We start from the raw sequence: 19601 nt of genomic DNA on the forward strand, positions 1-19601 counted from the left end.
CATATAAGTTAATTGAGAAGGCAAATTATAAATTAAGAGAAAGATGCTAAGTTCTTTTAGTTTCTGATAAACTGGTATTTAAAGACTTAGTTGTGTGATAATCATTACTGAATAAAGTGGAATGATTTAGATAGTTGAATTATTGCAAGATCAGATGTAAATATAAACAAATAAAATCAATTTAACAAGTTTACCTTTAAAATATGGATATAATTTCATGTTTATCATATAACCCTTTGATAATATATACGAATTACAAGTTAGTAGTAGTATTTTTTGTCAAAGAATTAAGCAAAATATATCAATGGAATTGAATTATCCATATTATATAAATAATATAATTCCTTTGCTTCTACTTATTTTTATTATTTTATTTAGGGCTAACATACCATAAATAATAAAATACTAATTTAAATTCTAATTTTCAGTTGGAATTTGGGGGGCTTATGTAACTACAGAGTTCATAATATTCAATCTAGCTAACTTCAGTCAATCCTGATTCAGGATCTCAAATAACAATATCCAAACATTATCTCTTTTCATTTTGTAGCTCTACTTTTCTTTTATTCTCCTTCTGTTTGAGATAGTTGACTTCATATAGTGTCTGATATTGTTATCAAAAGTTTTGTTTTAGCATTCCACTGCCTAACCACTTACAGAAAGTAAGTGACATATTGAATAATATCAGCAAAATTCTTGAGATTGACTCTTATTGGGATGACTTGGATTAAATTTCCATCCCTGGGATAATTGATTCAGCCCAAAGAGTGGAAGATACTGACTGGTCAGGCCAGAGTTCTGTGTCTACTACAAGGTGGGGAATGTGTTGAGAGGTTTGGAGATGTCAGCCCTGTCCCTGGCAAACCTACATGAAATAAGCATGGGGGAAGGATGGTTTCTTTCCCCCTGAAAAAGACAATTGCCAAATAATAAAATGGATAATCATAAACAATAGATGAGCAACTCAAATATTAATCTGTCTATCTCTCCAGTATAGATTAAGTACTAAAACCTAGATAAAGTTATTTGGCTAAGACCTTTAGATGGCTCACTAGAATTAGTGATAGCTAGTAATGTCATTTTTGTGATATCACTGGGATCAGGGGGCCCGGGTCTTTGGCATATTCTGTGATTGTTTCTTTAAATATGCATAGTGTCTGATCTTTGAAAGAACTTTGAATGGTACAAATTACATTGCAATAATGAGCAAATATATGAGGAGAAACCAGAAATGTACACAAATCAGAATGTTCTACATAATGTACCTGAGCCCACTCTCCTCCTTTGGAAATCCTAGAAGTCTCTAAAGCTAAGATTTAGAGGGTAGAAGTTGACTTAATCCCAGGAAACTATACCTTTGACTTTCTAGAGTATCTCACATAGTTGATAATGTTTGTACTTGGACCACATCGATAAGAAATCAAATTAAGTTATTACCATCTTATTTTATGTTTATACTTTTCAGAGATTTAAAGACTTTTGAATAGTTTTCTATTAAGTATCCTTCTATTTTTTTCTCATTGCTATTACAGAAAATGATACTTTGGAAACTAGTTTTGTTTATGAATATTTTGGAAGAAATCTGTGATACAAAACATATGAATAACTGTCATAAACACGTAGTAGCTGTTATATCAAAGTCAGCAATTTTCCTGCCGATGTTCTATTTCCTTAATTATTTCGTGAGCAAAAGATGATGATGTCATGGACTGTATTGGTCATCACAGAGGTCAGCCGGTATTTCTGATTGCTTTATGACAAATTAAATTGCATACAGAAAACTGAAGCTCTCATATAGAAATTTAATTCACATTGCAATTGGATATTTCAATATCTCTCTGCTGGGTGAAGAGAACTACAGTGTTTACAGGCTCTGCATCCTTCTATCTATTTTCTTATATAAGACATTGTGTAACAAAATGCATTTTCTTAGCACAAAAAAGCATGATATTCTATTCTATTTAATTCACAAGCCCTTTTGTTCAGAGGAATATTGTGATTGATGACGCACTGCTGTTCTTTTTTTCCTAAAGCCATCACTGTTTCTATTGCTCTGGGTTTGTGAAATGGAGGCGATTTTGTTATCTTTCTCCCTTTTCATACTTTTGGATTTCATTGTACAGAGATTGTCAAGAAACTCCAGATAATTTCTGATTCAGCAAACTCTCTAGAATTCCCAAAAGTGAATTGCTATCTGTCATCCTATACACAGGCTAGATTTACTTCTCATCAGAGTAAACACCTTATCAGCATACTCTTTTTGAAAAGGTTGTGTTTACACATAAGGTATCACTCTAAGTGATATATTCCTGGGCTTTATACCCCCTTATGCTAAATGTATCAGGTGTTAGAAAAGGAAAGTCTGTTTTACAGGGTTGAGTATACGTTCTAAACAGTAACTATCCCTTGCTTTTTATTATTTCTCTTCTTACCTTGAAGCTTGCAGGATGAGTGCTGTTCATGCCTGCCTGATTAGGGAATTCTAAATGTGTCTTAAGAGTTCCAGGAACCCTCATGCTGAGCATTTCGTGAAACGCATACCAGGAAATCACAGAAAGTGTGTGCATTTCCTACTGTCAAGACTGATGATGTGGAATGCTGATCAGGACAAGGGGAGTCTAGCCCTGCTCCCTTACCCTAACAGCAGCAAAGGAAAAATAAATTTTACCTGCTAGAAGCAGCTTATATCTTCATGGCGGAAGTTGTGTATTGTATAGGGATTATACTGAAACTACCAGTTATGATACTTTAGTGCATGGGAAGTGTAAGGTGGAATGTATGTTCTAGTAGCATATGATCTGAATATATGCACGATGCTTTATTGTTTGTTTGTTTGAGACAGAGTCTCACTCTGTCACCCAGGCTGGAGTGCAGTGGTGCTATCTCACTAACTACAACCTCCACCTCCTGGATTCAAGTGAATCTTGTGCCTCAGCCTCCTGAGTAGCTGGGATTACAGGCATGTGCCACCATGCCTGGCTAATTTAAAAATTTTTTTAGCAGAGATGGGGTTTTGCCATATTGGCAAGGCTGGCCTCAAACTCCTGACCTCAAGTGATCTACCCACCTTGGTCCCCCAAGTGCTGGGATTACAAGCATGAGCCACTACTCCTGGCTACACAATACTTTTAAATATGCGCATGCATCAAAGAGATAAAAACAGAGAATGAACTTTTGACAGTATGTCATCCAGTAACTTAAGTTAGCCTCTAAAATTTGACAGTGTATCATCCAGTAACCTCTAAAGTTTCCTGTTGCCACAAATTAACCTTACCTGTAATTGGATAAATTCTATTTATTTTTGAGGAATAGTGGAGTCAAGCTTCTTTTACTTAAAATTGGGGAGAAAGAGATAATGTGGGGTAGGGGGAGGAGAGAGAGAATAACAATGATTAGTATCTTGCTACTTTCTAAATACCTCCCTGATGACTATTTTGAGAACCAGTCCGGAAATAAGCTCCTGTTGCACGGATGTGATGTTCTCATGACAGAGGCTCACCAGAGGTATTGCAGGATAGTAGCCACCTTCAGATAGTGATGTAGTTGTTCAGGAATATCATCCTGAATACAATTCTGCAGCAAGTTCTCTCCCTTGGAGTAAAGAGAGACTCTCCAGTGGCAAAACTTATGCTGTTCCAAGATGCTAGAGTAGCAATAAATAAAACATACATATAAAAAAGTGTTCAGATTGACCTTATGTATCTTACAGTATGAAAAAGAATTGGACTGGCATATTTATATCGATTGTTATACCTCAGCCCTACTAGAACTAGTCTCAGAAATAATATTTAATAATGAACCTAGAATTTATTTCCCTGTTTACTTTTTTGTTTTATTTATTTATTTATCTATTTATTTAGAAATTTCAGGAGAAAGAGCCATTCTGACTTCTTTTCCAGGAATTGAGGGACCACATGATTAGAATGTTATAAGTCTGTTAGAATCTTATGGCTTATTCAAACAGGGGTGTGTGTGTGTGTTTCCTTTCCTTTTTTTTTTTTTTTTTTTTTTTTTTTTTGAGATGGAATCTTGCTTAGTCTCCCAGGCTGGAGTGCAGTGGTGCGATCTCGGTTCACTGCAGACTCCACTTCCCAGGTTCAAGTGATTCTCCTGCCTCAGCCTTCTGAATATCTAGGACTACAGGAGTGTGCCACCATCCCCAGCTAATTTTTTGTGTATTTAGTAGAGACGGGGTTTCACCATGTTGTTCAGGCTGGTCTGGAACTCCTGACCTCAAGCAATCCCTCCTCCTTGGTCTCCCAAAGTGCTGGGATTATAAGCGTGAGCCACCGTTGTGTGTGTGTTTTCTATTGTTCAATGAGCAGTACATGAAAGCTAACATAACATCAAGCCTCTGAGCATCCAAAGATTTACTTATGCCTTGGTCTCTGGGTTCATCTGCCCTTGGTTGAAATTTAGGGACCATGACCAAGTGTAGGGAAGCAGCAGTGATGGAAATCTCTGAAAAACCTTCCTTCTAGTCTGCATGGTGAGAGTTTATTTTTCCAGTGAATATGGTTAAATTTGCTCTTTTCTTGAGTTCCCTAAGAAGATCTGTGCTTATGGAAGGGAGAGAGGCTGTCAGAGAGGAATATAAAGAAGTAGCTAGAAACAAAATTATGTGTTAATAATCTTACTATTATATATCCTGTTGAACATTAGGCCTTCATTAACTTGTCCCTGTGAGCCAAATACTAGTCAAGTTCTCTCTAATTCTGACCAAGCAGCTCCCTCAGGTGAAATATGTCCTCATCCTACACCTGCCTGCATAGAGTATTATAGATTGCTTTCCAGTTCCATACTTGCTGCTTTATGACATGGAATGTAATATTTGACATCATGATAGGTATTCTTATTTGAATAAGAAGCCAGAAGAGGGCAATATTAACCTTATATTTTTAAATCAAGAAAAGTTTTGTTTTTATTTGAACATATGCTTCTGTTTAGATACTTTGTTTTGCTGCATGGTTAGAACATTTTGTGTTATATAGATTTCAAGTGGTCTTTAGCATTTTTTAAAGTGTGCAAATCTTAGTTAAAAATAATTATATTGGGCCGGGCGCGGTGGCTCAAGCCTGTAATCCCAGCACTTTGGGAGGCCGAGACGGGCGGATCACGAGGTCAGGAGATCGAGACCATCCTGGCTAACACAGTGAAACCCCGTCTCTACGAAAAATACAAAAAAAAACTTAGCCGGGCGAGGTGGCGGGCGCCTGTAGTCCCAGCTACTAGGGAGGCTGAGGCAGGAGAATGGCGTAAACCCGGGAGGCGGAGCTTGCAGTGAGCTGAGATCCAGCCACTGCACTCCAGCCTGGGTGACAGAGTGAGACTCCGTCTCAAAAAAAAAAAAAAAAAAAAAAAAAAATTATTATATTAGCTGTTAAATAATAAAAGTGTAGTACTAACATTCTTGTATTTATTGTGGAATATCCTATGAAGATATTTTTTGTTTTTAATGTGAATGCTTGCTTTTTATTAAGTAGCATATTGATCAATGGGAAAACTACATTGATTTAAAGATTAAAAGAGCTAACGTAAGTATAGCAAGCTATAATAAGCCATAATATATTTAAGATGCATCTCATTAATGAAAAGGTTAGCATTAATATATAATATGTTTCTCACCCATGAAAATTTGGAGATAGGTAAATTTGGAGAAAAGAATGTCAGTTGTCACTTATAGATTTGTCTTATGTATGATTAGCTCAATTATATGAAAATCTAATTTGGTGCTGATAACCTTCCATGCATTTACTCTTTCCTAAGTTTACTGTATTGATTTTATTGCTCTTATGATAGGGTTTTAAAATATAATTACTTACATTCTATGTGAAAAGAAGAAAGCCATGAAGGAGAAATTTTTTTTCATTGTTTGGCCAGTGCTTCTTGAGTCTGTCTTCTTCCATGTTTGCTAGCAAAGCATTCATTTTGTCATGGGGCTCTAATTACATGCTATTTATTTTAAACATGTCTCACCTAAGCTCTTCCATGCAGAATGGGAGTAATAAGACTACTTATTTTAAAGGCTACTTGCTTTTGGAAGTGTAAGCATAATGCAGTGTGAGTTTCTCCACCACATCTGCGCTTCCATGAGCTTCCCTTGTAGCTCAGCTCACAGGCACCTTCAAGAGAAGGAAGTCCTGAGTTCCTGCCTCATCAAATTATCAAGGACATATGCCAAAATTCCCCAAAAGAGTTGTGCTAACAGACTTTGTCAGGCAATGGTCAGGGAGAGAAGGAAAGGTATTTATACATTTCAATTGATAATATTTTAGCAGAATTGTTTTACCCAGGTTAATTTGGGATAACGTTTTGGTCAATAAACAGAGTTCTTACAGACTTCACTTATAAAATATTCCCTTTTCCCCATATGGCTTATGCTATATCTAACTTTTTGAAAGGTTTTTTTTTTTTTTTCCCACTTAAGAGGAACGTTCAGTATAAGAATTTCATCTGTACAGATAAGAACATTATGTCCCCACTTCCTTTTTTTTTTTTTTAAATTTCACAAAGGTATATTTTTGCTTGCAGTTAATGTGTTTGTTAAAGTCAAAAAAAAAAAAAAAAAGTAAAGGGGCTAATCAGAAAGACAGTCTGAAGAGGTGCGATAGCCCTTGTGTTGATTCTCAGGAAAGAGGTTTAAGAAAGGTGACCTGGCCTAGGCCTGTGACACAGCATCAGGCCCAAGGCAATGAACAGCATCCTCAGGCCCATCCTAGTACAGTACTCAAGTGGGCAACAGGAGCAAAAGCACCCCTTGCTGCTGTGAAAAACACATTGATGTATCGGGATACATTGCAGGAAATGTAAGATATTAACTGATGATCCATAGAACTAAAGTGTGAAAGTTTATTGCTTTCATTGGTGTCTTTACTTATATTACTTTATTTTTCACCTACTTCAGATATGTATAATAATGTATTCCAATTTTTTCCTCTCTAATATGTTTAGTTGTTCATAATAAAGTTATTACTTTTAGTTAAACACTAAATATGTGGTTAGTTGTTCATCATAAGTTATTATGAACAACGAAACACATAGAACTAAATATTCTGAATTATCTAGGGACTGAGTAAGTCCCTTAACAATGATCTCCAAACTTCTTCCTGTAACTTACTTCTCTTAACATCCAAAGTTAGCTCACATGTGAAATGGAATCTGTTTTTCACTCTTGACACATACCACCCACAGGGATATCAAATCAAATAATCTTTATACCTAAAGGAGCACTCAGAATCTCCTTCCTTTCTTAATGTAATGGGTACCAGTGGCCCCAGTTGCACTTCTAAATCTCCATTTACTACTGAGGCTATCCCAGCACCACAAAATTAAACAAATTGTCACAATTATGTATGTTTTTATTTTCAAGCCTAAGGTTAAATGACAATAATTTATTTTCTTTGAGGCTATTTATTTCTTAAATCCAAGAAAATAGGCTTAGATAGAATGCATTGAACAATTTGCTGAAAGTTTCCCTCAGCATGAAACATGCACAGAAATGTTATTATTGAAAGAGTTGTGCCACAATCACGCGGTGTTCTCTCAGATTAACTGGATAATATTATTTTGAAATTGATTATCCCATATGACATCCTCCAAACTGTTCTTTATGATTTGCTAAATCATTATTTTTCTTATTACTGTATTCCATTTCCAAAGTTATGATTCATTAAATATTGAATGTATAAATGTTTGTTGCTTTGAATCTGTTAGGCAATCTATATCTTATAATCTGTTTTTATGTATAAAGTGTGTGTTCTATATTTGTGAAGCAGTTTCACTGTGCACTAGTTACCAACTTATCTTGTGTGCTGAGACATGACACCCATGTGCACAAGTTTCACAAAGTGAGTTTATTACAGATAGCAGGGACAACAGAAGCCTAGGATTCACTGTGAGCTGGTCTCCTAGGGCTCAGGAAAACTGCCCAGCATGGAGATGGAGTCTTGATTGCATGTGCCCCACTTGCATCCTAGCTAAGGATGCAAATCAGCTCTCCCTGACTTATACAGCCCAGGGTTATGTGAATCATTGGGCAAAAGCATTGAAGGACATCCTTTTCTAAGAAGAGTCTGGAACAGAACCTGGGGTGTTCTGGCCACCTACTCCCTTACCTCACCATATTGCATTCCCAGTACATCCTGCAGTTACATTCTTGGGAGCTACAAGCAAGAAAGGGAAGAGAATTGAATTATTCCAAGGCTACTTGGAGAATTGTCCAGCAATATTGTCTTGCTTTTAAAATATAAATATATACTTTTTTCTTCCATGTTTATAAAAATTAATGCATGTACATTCTAAATAAGCAATACAGAAAGGTTTGATTGAAAAATATGTATAATCTTATCAGCCAGAGATCTCCTTAATGTTTTGTTTTATGTATTTCTAGATATAATTCTACACATTCATATTCATATCTCACACACACACACACACGCGCGCACACACACACACAACATCATACTTTACCAAGGTGCATTTGAATTGTATATGCTGTATCATAAATTGTTATTTTCATTTAATAAATTATGGGCATTGTTCAGTATCAATACTTATTACTTTGCCTAGTATTTTATTATTTAATTATACACCAATTAAAACCTAATTTTACCATAATGACTTGAAAATTTTACATTTTATATTCACATAAAATATTTTTCATTTATATTTTCAAAGCTTATTAGATCTAGTCTATTATGTAATTAAAGCCTCAAATGTTGTCTCCTCATTTTACAAAATAAATTATGTGTTCGAAACTTTTAATTTTAGGAATACTTCTGCATTCTGGAGTTCTTGACTTGGGAGAGAATGTTTACTATATAATAGTATATCTGAAATGCACTCAAGAGATGCATATGCTTTTAGTTATTATAAGTTTCAATATAAATTTATGTGAAATATGTGTTTCTGAAAGGAAAATAAGATTAAATTGAAATTTTTGGATTAAGTTGTCTTCAAATCAGATCTTCATAGACAATTTTTTCTTTCTGCATTCCTCTATGTTACTTGTCTTATCTTTGATTTCTCCAGAATATATGTTGGTGGTATTCCTTTTAATTAATTTTTTTTTGAGACGGTTTTGCTCTTTTTGCCCAAGTTGCAGTGCAATGGCTAACTGCAACCTCCACCTCCCAGGTTCAAGTGATTCTCCTGCTGTAGCCTCGTGAGTAGCTGGAATTACAGGTGTCTGCCACCTGTAATTTTTGTATTTTTAGTAGAAACGGAGTTTCACTATGTTGACCAGGCTAATCTGGAACTCCTGACCTCAGGTGATCCGCCTTCCTTGGCCTCCCAAAGTGCTAGGATTACAGGTGTGAGCAACCATGAATGGCCTATTTCTTTTCATTCTTAGCCCATAACAAGCTATATGCTTTACAATTTCTACATTCAAACTTTTATTCCAGAAAATGTATTATTGCATTATATTTTCCTTTTTATCATTTTCCCATTTGTTTTGTAAGGAACATTAAATACATGTGAACAATAAAGTACATTTTGAGACTCTCTTATTTTTATTTTATTTTTATTCTTTTGTTCAGGTATGTTTAATCAATTTTTATTTTTTATTTTTTGTTTCAAAAGTGACCCTGCAATTTGTAACAATTTCCTATATTTAACTTTTCTTAAGCTCTTCCTCACTCACCTTGTTTTTCAATGCTATTTAATGACTTTTGCAATTTCTAAAATCTCTACTCTGAGATTTTTTTCTCATTTAGACAAAGATTGTATTGCCTAAGATGTTTTAAGACCAGAAAAACCTCTGTATTTTCCTGTCTTTCTTCTTGTAATAAGTACTTTTCTTCTAAATTTTCTTCCTTTATCTTTATATTCAAATCCAGGTTTTATTTATTTTTATAAAATTATTTCTGAATTTTACTCAACTTCAAAGAAAGGCTGACTTCCAAGTCTATTTATAATAAATTAATGTGTATTTGGCTTAAACAAATAGATAAGTGGACAATATATAATAAATGATTTTAGAATTGGACAACAGAGAACACAGGACTGGTATATTTAGAGTAGGGAAACAGACCTGATAAACTACATGTTCACCCAAGCTTTCTGCCTTTGGACATACTCCAAAATACATCACACGATGAGTAAAGAAAAAACAGATTGAAGTTTGATTAAATTGAAATTTGAGAGGCAAGTTACATAAGAAAAGGAATATCAAAGAATGAGAGAAGGAGAGAGAGCAGAGAAAGAGAGCCAGTAATATTCACAGGTTTATCCTTGAATCTTTGGTCAGTTACTAAACTGCACATGCACAGTTGTAAGACTACAAGGTTTTGCAGAGATGAGGTCCTTGGAGCCTATGAGCCAAATAAAAATTCCAGTGATAACACAGTCCTATGGGACCTTAGAATCTGGCCACCGAGAGTGCAAAGATGCTTTTGAATACCCCTAACAACAAATTTTAAGAGGATAAATCTTAAAATACTATTACCATATAGTATTTTTTAATGAACAAAATTTGCCCCCCAGAGAAAGATGGCAAAATCCAGAAACTCAGCAATATAGTATTCACAGGACCAACATGCAACAAAAAATACCAAATGTGTAAAGAAACACAAACATATGAGTCATGACAAAAAGAAATAAAACAAATATGAATATATTCTGAGATAAGCCAAATGCTGGATGATTAAACAAGGAGTTTAAAACCACTATTATACATGAGTTTAAAAATACAAAACAAGATGAAAAGCTGTAAAACAGGTGAACAGATGAGATATCTCATTAAACATAATAGGAGTTTATGAGTCTATACTGATATAATTAATTAACTAATAAGTAATTACAAAGAAAATCTCTTTCATAGAGTAGAAAAACAATGTATAAATGATAAAAATAGAGTAAGAACTTTTCAGGGTAGCATCCCCCATAATAATAATTGGTACAGACAAATATAATCAGTGGAAAATAAAATTAATGAGTGAAAATTGCAAAAGTACAGGCTATTTACATTTTCTCAAAATGCCTCTCTATTAGATACTTATTTGTCAAAGGATTATACTAACTTTACAGTGGAGAAATCTTTCAGGTATCACATAAATTGTGATTCACCCATAACATAATATTAAGTGAAGTTATTAAAAACGACTGTCTCTTTCTCTTTCTTTGTGTTTTTCTTTCTCTCTATATATACATATATATATATATAGGTGTACATAAATACATACAGCTCTCTTTATATATACACATAGATATGTGCATATGTGTGAGTGTGTGTGTGTATATACATGGAATTTATGTTTAAAAAGGAGCATGACAATTTTGTAAATTTGCAGCCTATGTGGTAGAAAAGAAAATAACATTTTTTTGCAGAGAAATTCAAGCTGGCTGGCTGCAAATATTTGAGTAAACAAAAAGGAGCCAAGTGTTAATAGCTAAGACAATAAAGAAAATGTCTCTAAGGCATACCAGAGATCTTCACAGCAGCCCCTCCCATCACAGGCCTGGAGGCCTGGGAAGGAAAAATGGTTTCATGGGACAGGCTCAGGGTCCGACTACTCTGTGAAACCTTGGGACATGATGCCCTGTGTCCCAACCCCTCCAGCTTCAGCCATGGCTATAAAGGGCCAAGGTATAGCTTGGGCCATTGCTTCACAGGGTGCAAGCCCCAAGCCTTGGTGGCTTCTACAACGTGTTCAGCCTGCACATGCACAGAAGACAAGAGTTGAGGTTTAGTAAAAGGTAAACCTCTGCCTAGATTTCAGAGGAAGTATGGAAATGAATGGATGTCAAGGAAGAAATCTGCTGCAGGGGCAGAGCCCTCATAAAGAATTACTGCTAGGACAGTATAAGAGAAAAATAGGGCGTAGGAGCCCCCACACCGAGTCCCCACTGGACATTACCTAGTGGAGCTGTGAGAAGAAGGCCACCATCCTCCACACACCAGAATGATAGATCCACTGATAGTCTGTACCATGCTCCTGGAGAAGCTGCAGGCCCTAAATGCCATCCTATGAAAGCAGCTGCAAGGGCTGTATGCTACAGAGCCACAGGGATGGAGCTTCCTAAGGCCTTGGGAGCCCACCCCTTGCATCAGCATGCCCTGCATGTGAGACATGGAGTCAAGAAGATTATTTTGGAGCTGTAGGATTTACTGACTGCTTTGCTGGGTTTTGGACATGTATGGAGTCTGAAACCCCTTGGTTTTGGCCAATTTATCCTTTTGCAATGGTAGCATTTACCCAATGCCTATATCCACATTGTATCTTGGAAGTAACTCACTTGTTTATGATTGTACAGGCTTATATGTGGAAGGGACTTGCTTTGTCTCAGATGACACTTTGGACTTGGGTTTTTGGGTTAATGCTGGAAGGAGTTAAGACTTTGGGGGGACTGTTGGGATGGCATGGCTGTTTTGAACTTTGAGAAGGACATAAGATTTGGGAGTGGTCAGGGTGGAATGAAATGGTTTGACTCTGTGTCTCCACCAAAATCCAATCTTGAATTGTAATCCCAATATATCAGGGGAGGGCTCTAGTGGGAGGTGACTGAATCATGAGAGTGGACTTCCCCCACACTGTTCTCATAATAATGAGTGACTTCTCATGAGATCTGGTGTTTGAATGTGTGTGACACCTCCTGCTTTGCTCTCTCTCTCTCTCTCCAGCCACCATGTAAAGAAGTCGCTTGCTTCCTCTTTGCCTTTCGCCATGACTGTGTTTCCTGAGGTCTTGCAGTCATGTTCCCAGTTAAGATTACAGAATGGACTAATATTATACATATCATGTATATAACATATTATATATATAACTATATATATAATATGTATATAAATTAGGTAGAAGAGGGAAGAGAAAGAATATATATTCTCTATATAATATATACAAAGCTAAAGTATATATATACACAATATATATGTATATATACACACATTATATATATACAAAGATACAGTTTGCAATTGCATAGTAATATATGTAATATTATAATTATATACATATGTCATGGTTTTTATGTTGGTAAAAAGAAAGAAACAAATAAATATTGCCATAGTACTGAAAGAGTTTACTTAGTACATGATTAGGCAAACTAAGACTTACAAGTCAAATCTGAAATTTCTCCTACTATTTTTGTAAATAAAGCTTTTGTAACTAAACTTGTATTAGTCACAGTCATTTAACTATTGTCTATGGCTATAGTGCACTACAACAGCAGACTTGAGTAATTGCAAGAGGCCTTATGCTACATAAACCTTAAAATATTTATTATCTACCTTTTTGCAGAAAAAAGTGTGTGGGCCACTGACTTAGGAAGACTGCGTTTTCAGGGGAAATAACCCATGGGTGAGCGCTGTGGCACAGTAAGTACATAGTTTTGGTGGAGAGGAAACAATAAGCAAAGGGAGTGAGAAAATATTTTTAACACAACTTGAAAAGTTTATGGTTGCATGACATAGACTTTACCCTGAGATTCCCCTCAGTGAAATCGTAGTGAGAAAATGCAAAGAATCTAAACATCATTAGGGTATTCTTAAATTCTTATTTAAAATGTACATGCTATTACTGGATTTACAAATGAATCTTCTCCTTGACATCATTTGTGTGAGAACATTCTGACTCGTCAAACAAGCATTTCTGTTAACTTATTTAAAAGGTAAATGTGTTCCTTTTGGAAAGAAAGCATGCATACACATTTATGCATATGCCTGCCTGTGTGCACTAGTGCACACACACACTCACATTCAAAAATATAGATGTAGCAAATAATTGTTTAGGTGTTGACAGAATAAACAAGCAAATAAAAATTACTGAAAACAGTCTTCAAGTTCAGACCTGAAAATTCATGGAACATAAATATTATATAATGGAAGACAATTTTGTAAGTCCTGCATGTCAAATATATACATCTGAGGCTCTTTAAGAGAATACACACACACTCAACACACACACACACGACGAGAGAGAGGGAGGGAGAACTTTGAATAATACCATTCCACAAAGCATATTAAAATACTCAGAAACATTTGAAAATTTGGTTAAAAGGCTGAGGTGAATCTGTGTACTTCTAGGGTTGTATAAAACAAAACCATTAAGGATGTGGTTACTTCATGTGTCTTTATACTAATATGAAGAACTTTGCATTCATCTTAAGAGCCTAATAAAATTTTTTGGAAAGAAATGTTTAAAAATATGAGTGTGTGCCACATATGTATGTGTATGTACAAAATTCACTGGGAAAAATACTTATACAGACAGAATAGAGATGGGGCCAAGTCTGTTCTAGGCAAAATGGTAGGTAAACACACACATAGAAGATTAAGGACGTTGAGGACCAGTTGTCATCATATAGCCACTTATTTTCTTGCACCGAAGTGTATTCCTCTTATGCTCCTTTACTTGACTACACTTAGTTTTGTTTTAATTTTGCTTGAAGCACTTTTTTTTGTTTGTTTTGTTTTTTTTTTTTGAGATAGAGTCTCCCTCTGTCACCCAGGCTGGAGTGCAGTGGTGCGATCTCGGCTCACTGCAAGCTCTGCCTCCCGGGTTGAAGCACATTTTTAATGTACATACATTTAATGATATAGAAGTGCTTTTGCACTTCACTTTATTACCTTACCTTATTAAATGGATGTATTCTGTTTTCTTGTAGGCTAAACTGTTGGTCAAATTCTTATGAACACAGAAAATAAGTATTTGCTTTTTATTTTCATGGGGTAGAGAGATGTTATGACAAGGAATGGAAAGCCAAACGTGGTAAATAAATGCCATCATCCTCTTGGTGATAAAGAGCAAATTACCAGTTACTCATTTAACAGATGTTTTTCATTCAAGGCTGGGCACTCCTGTAATTGGTGCCCTAGGTTGTGATCTCCCAGGGTGGAAATAAAGACAGATCACCAGACATAGCAGCAGAGAAAGAGAAAGTTTCGTTTATCTTGTGCACATGGAAAGTCAGCACCGTGAAAGAAAAATGGTGGGCTGCTCCCCAAGGGTAGATGAGTTTTATAGAGCCCTTCTATAGGGAAAGGTTTCATCAGGGCCTTTATAGAAGGAATTTCTCTAGTGCTTGTGCAGTGGTTTTACACGCTTCTTCATGCATCACATGTAACATTTTAAATCTTCACCCTTGGGAAGGGGTGGTTATAGGTTGAAGTTTAAGTCTAACTGCACATATGGGGCCCCGGGGAAGTTGCTAGCACCCTAAAGCAATAACTTGTGCTTAACAGTTTCCTTTATCTTTTGTTGCGGAATTGCTGGAAGTTAGGAAAGCTACAGCTTGAATAAAGAGGTTTTGCTATTTTCTCTAAATCACATCAAAATTGGAAACTAAGCAGCCTCCCTGTCTCATTCTGAAGCAGCAATGGCGATGGCAAACTATGACAAAATTGATGCAGAGAAAATAAGATCTTAGAGTTGGATAAAATGAGTAAGGATTATGTATCCCTTTAGAATTTAGATAATTACATTATGAAAAATTAAAGAATTTGTGGTTTAAAAATAAGAAAACAGCTATATCTTCCTTTTTATGAACTCTCTTTAAATAAGCATTGATTTAACACGTTAAAAAAAAAGACATACCAATGTATCAGAGACTTTTTCAGTCCTTTATCTGACACAAACAGTTTACCTTCTCACCAGGAAGAAAAACTTGCAAAATTTCCATATACAGTAATTGTGGTATATTGTACTCATTACTTTTTAAAAATTATATTCAATCATCGCCTATTTAATAGCATTTTCAGAGCTTAAAGATTATCTTGAGATAGTCCATTATATAGTACAAGTACAGTAACCCTTTAAATTCATGTTATTATATGAACCTATTTCTAAGAGTGCTCTGACCTGTAGACAAAGGAGAGTATTTCCTAGGAAACTGAACCAAACAATGTGGTCTGGTGTTGTACAATGTAGTTTGTTTGTTTTTTTTAATTTTATAGATGTATCTCACTCACTGAGAGTTTGGTACAAAACCAAATATAGACATGTTCTGTGGTACAATGCAAATATCCTTGAAATTTAAAGATAAGCCCAAAGATCTTAAAGACTGTTTAATATAGTCAAAATATGCTTGATATGGTTGGATTTGTGTCCCTGCCCAAATCTCATGTCAACATGGAAGAGACGCCTGGTCTGAGGTGACTGGAACATGGGGTCAGTTCCTTCATGCTGTTCTTGTGACAGTGAGTGAGTTCTCACAAGTTCTGATGGTTTAAAAGTGTGTGGTGCTTCCCCCTTCTCTCCCTCTTCCTCTTTCCCCACCATGGTAAGACTTGCTTGCTTCCCCCTCCACCTTATGCCATGATTTTAGGTTTCTCGAGGCCTCCCAATCATGCTTCCTGTTAACTCCTGCATAATTGTGAGCCAATTAAACCTCTTTTCTTCATAAATTACCGAGTCTCAGGTAGTTCTGAATTTCAGCAAGATGTCTGAAAGCTTCTATTGGTTTGATTAATTAATAGTGAGATTCCCATTAAAGAAGTAATTTATACAGAACGTGGACCTTCAATTGGTGGAGATATCACAGCATTTAATTAACGAAATTTGCAGTTGGAATCAAAAAGTTTAACATATTTTTTTAATATTCATGACCTTAGGTGTTCTTGTTTCTTTGTTTACTTAAAGATGAAACTTTTACTTTCACTTTTTATAGCTATGATTGTTTTTTCATTGCTTCCTAATTGCAATCAAGGGTCATTATTCTTGAGCTCAGAATTCCATGGTCTTCTTTCAAAGTTCAGCATGAGTAAACAGTTCTTATTTATGTTTCTTTTCCCTCTTTTTTGGAAAAATAATGAGTTGCATATGTTTTTGACATTTTATGTCTATTTTCTCTCTTAATTTACTTTGTATTATTTTAAAAATACAAATTTCTGGATTTTGAAAATAGCAGATTCCTAGATTTTTCCAAAGCTTCAAAATATTTTCTTATTTGTAATATAAAATGTGTTTAATGTTTACTTTTTTCCTTAATTTGTTTTATAGGCATAGAGATGGCAGTCACATCTCTTTCTACACAAAGATCCTTTCAGATACGTTAAAGAACAGGTCAAAGAAAGATATATATTTGTAATTATAGAGTAAACAAGTAAGCAGGACAAGAAACAAAATTGCTAATATCTAAAACTGTTTGTCACAGTGTATACAGTTAATATTAATGTGAATATCTATCACTACTCTCAAGGTAGGCAAAAAGCTGGAGCTTATGTGGGGACAGGCTTGCTTTATAGGCTAAAGCTGTGTGCTTTCTGATTGACTGGAAATAGTCATCAGTGGCTCAATTGTCGTTTAACAAATGTTTAAAATTCTAAAAATAAACAGAAAACGTAGGGTAGAAGCAGTGATTGTTTGTAATGCTTGCAGAACATTACTTCCTTAAATGTTAGGCCATTTTTGCTCATTAATTCCTTACTTGGCTAGCCTTCCTGCTGTGATCAACTTACTATGAAAAGCAGGCTCTTGCATGACACAGCTGGAGACCAAACATAACAGGATTTCAGAACCCAAAACATTATAAAATTTCCTATGATTTCCGGACACACTTACCTACGAGTGCTAAGGCTTCTATTGTTTACCATTTTATGTGCATGTGGTTTCTGATTAATTATACTACTTGAAATGCTTCTTGAAAACACATTATAATAGTGACAATATATGTGGAAAGTATGAGAGTTTTTTTTTTTTTTTCTTCAGAATTTAACGGATAGGGTTGCGTTTCATTGTATAGGTAGATTTGGGGAAACATATCTGTTTATTTTTTAAAGGTAAGATAATTAATCTGTCACCATAATCAATGTAATAAATTACTTTCCGAGATACTGAAAATTGTACTAAGGACACAGGCATTTTCTTTATGGGTTAAGGTTTATTTATAAGACAAGGTTGTTAGATTAGATTACCTTCAAGTCAGTTTTCGATTATAAAATTGCATGATTCTAAAAGGTGATATTTGACATTATTTTCATCCATAAATAACAAATATCGAAGTCATGTCTTTAAAAATTTTTCTCTCTTTGTGTATAGAAACGTTCTAGATGCAAGTACAATGTCAACTGTAGAATATTCATATAGGGAAAACCTATAGCAAGTTTTTGAAGTGGTGTGATACTTTGCACAATACTAAACTATTTGGAAGTTCAAATATAAAAGTATATTCAGATCCAATATATGAAGAACTTATCACCATTCATTTTCTTAAAATAAAGAAAGACTGGAAAATGGAAAATCAATGAACTAAAGATAATTAAAGTGTAAGAACAAACAACCACCTGAAAATCTGGAAAAAGACCCAGAGGGATACAGGAACCAAGATCTGCTTATTTAGAGCAAAAGCTGCTGGAGACACAAATTGAAAAAAGAAAAAGAAAAAAACATTCGTTATTGTGATGAATTGCTGGGTGTACCCACACTTTCCTGAACCCCTTTTCAGGTGTCCTTCAAGTTCTCCTTGTGGCCCACCAGGAGGATGAGAAAAATAGACAACTATGCTATTCAATTTGGATATTTCAACATTAATTTGTCAGTAATGATTAGAGAAAGCAGGCCAAAAAAAAAAAAAAAAAAAAAATCAGTAACAGCATAGTTACCCTTAATTTAACTGGCGTTGCTAAAATACTGATTCTAACAACAGAAACCATATTCTTGTTAAAATCACAAGGAAAATTTATGGTGAAATACTATATTCTTTACCATAAAACACAGTTTGACAAAATGACTAGACACACAAAGTATATTCTCAGACCAAAGTCAAATTAAGCTACAAATTAGTAACAGAAAATTGGAAAACCCTTAAATACTTAGACATTAAATAAAACATTTCTAAATGACTATGTTTAAAGAAGAGATCTGAAGTTACACTTTTTTTACTCTCTTTTTATGGAGAACGGGGACTTACTATGTTGCCCAGGCAGGTCTCAAACTCCTGGGTTTAAGTGACCCTCCTGCCTCTGCCTTCCTAAGCGCTGATATTACAGGCATGAGCCACCATGCCTGGTCAGAAATATGAAAAGTAATTTTAAATATTTTTAATTAAATCAATATGAAAATAGAATTCATCAAAATTTTTGTTATCTAGCTAAAACTGTGAGTAGAGGGATATTTATATCATTAAATGTATATGTTTTAAAGTAAGGAAGATCTAAATTAGTAACCTTAGCTTCTACCTTAGGAAAATAGAGATAAAAGAGAAATCGTTCTAGTAGAAATAATAAAACTAGAGCAGATGTTGACAGAGTAAAACAGGAAAATAATAGAGAAAATCAACAAAACCAAAAGCTAGTTATTCAAAAAGATCAATAAGATTGATCAACCTATATCAAGGCTAACAAAATAAAAAGAGAGATTACACAGGTTGCCAATATCAGAAATGAAAAGGTAATCATCATTAATGTCATCAACAGACATTGAAAGGATAATAAGTAAATAATACAAACGACTCTATACTCACAAATTCCACAATGTAGATTAAATGGTCCAGATCTTTGAAAGACGCCAGCTACCAACTGAGTGAAAGAAAAATAGGGTAACCTGAATAGCCTTATGTCTGTAAAATAAATTGAATGAGTAATTAATCTTCCAAACAAGAAAGCACCAAGCCAAAATGGCCAATTCTATCAAAGTGTTAAGGATGAAGTAATACTAATTCTCCTC

At 34.9% G+C, this 19601-nt stretch overlaps 1 long non-coding RNA gene across 1 annotated transcript in view; it reads left to right on the forward strand.

Annotated features, from left to right (window-relative positions):
- LOC105471060 (uncharacterized) overlaps positions 1-19601 on the forward strand; it is a 152923-nt gene that overhangs the window by 33175 nt on the left and 100147 nt on the right. Inside the window, exon 2 of the long non-coding RNA XR_980944.2 lies at positions 13239-13315. This is a non-coding gene — a long non-coding RNA (uncharacterized lncRNA). The remainder of the gene's footprint in view (positions 1-13238; positions 13316-19601) is intronic.

This window comes from Macaca nemestrina, chromosome 6 (assembly GCF_043159975.1).
Source record: "Macaca nemestrina isolate mMacNem1 chromosome 6, mMacNem.hap1, whole genome shotgun sequence".
NCBI classification, from domain to species: Eukaryota; Metazoa; Chordata; class Mammalia; order Primates; family Cercopithecidae; genus Macaca; species Macaca nemestrina.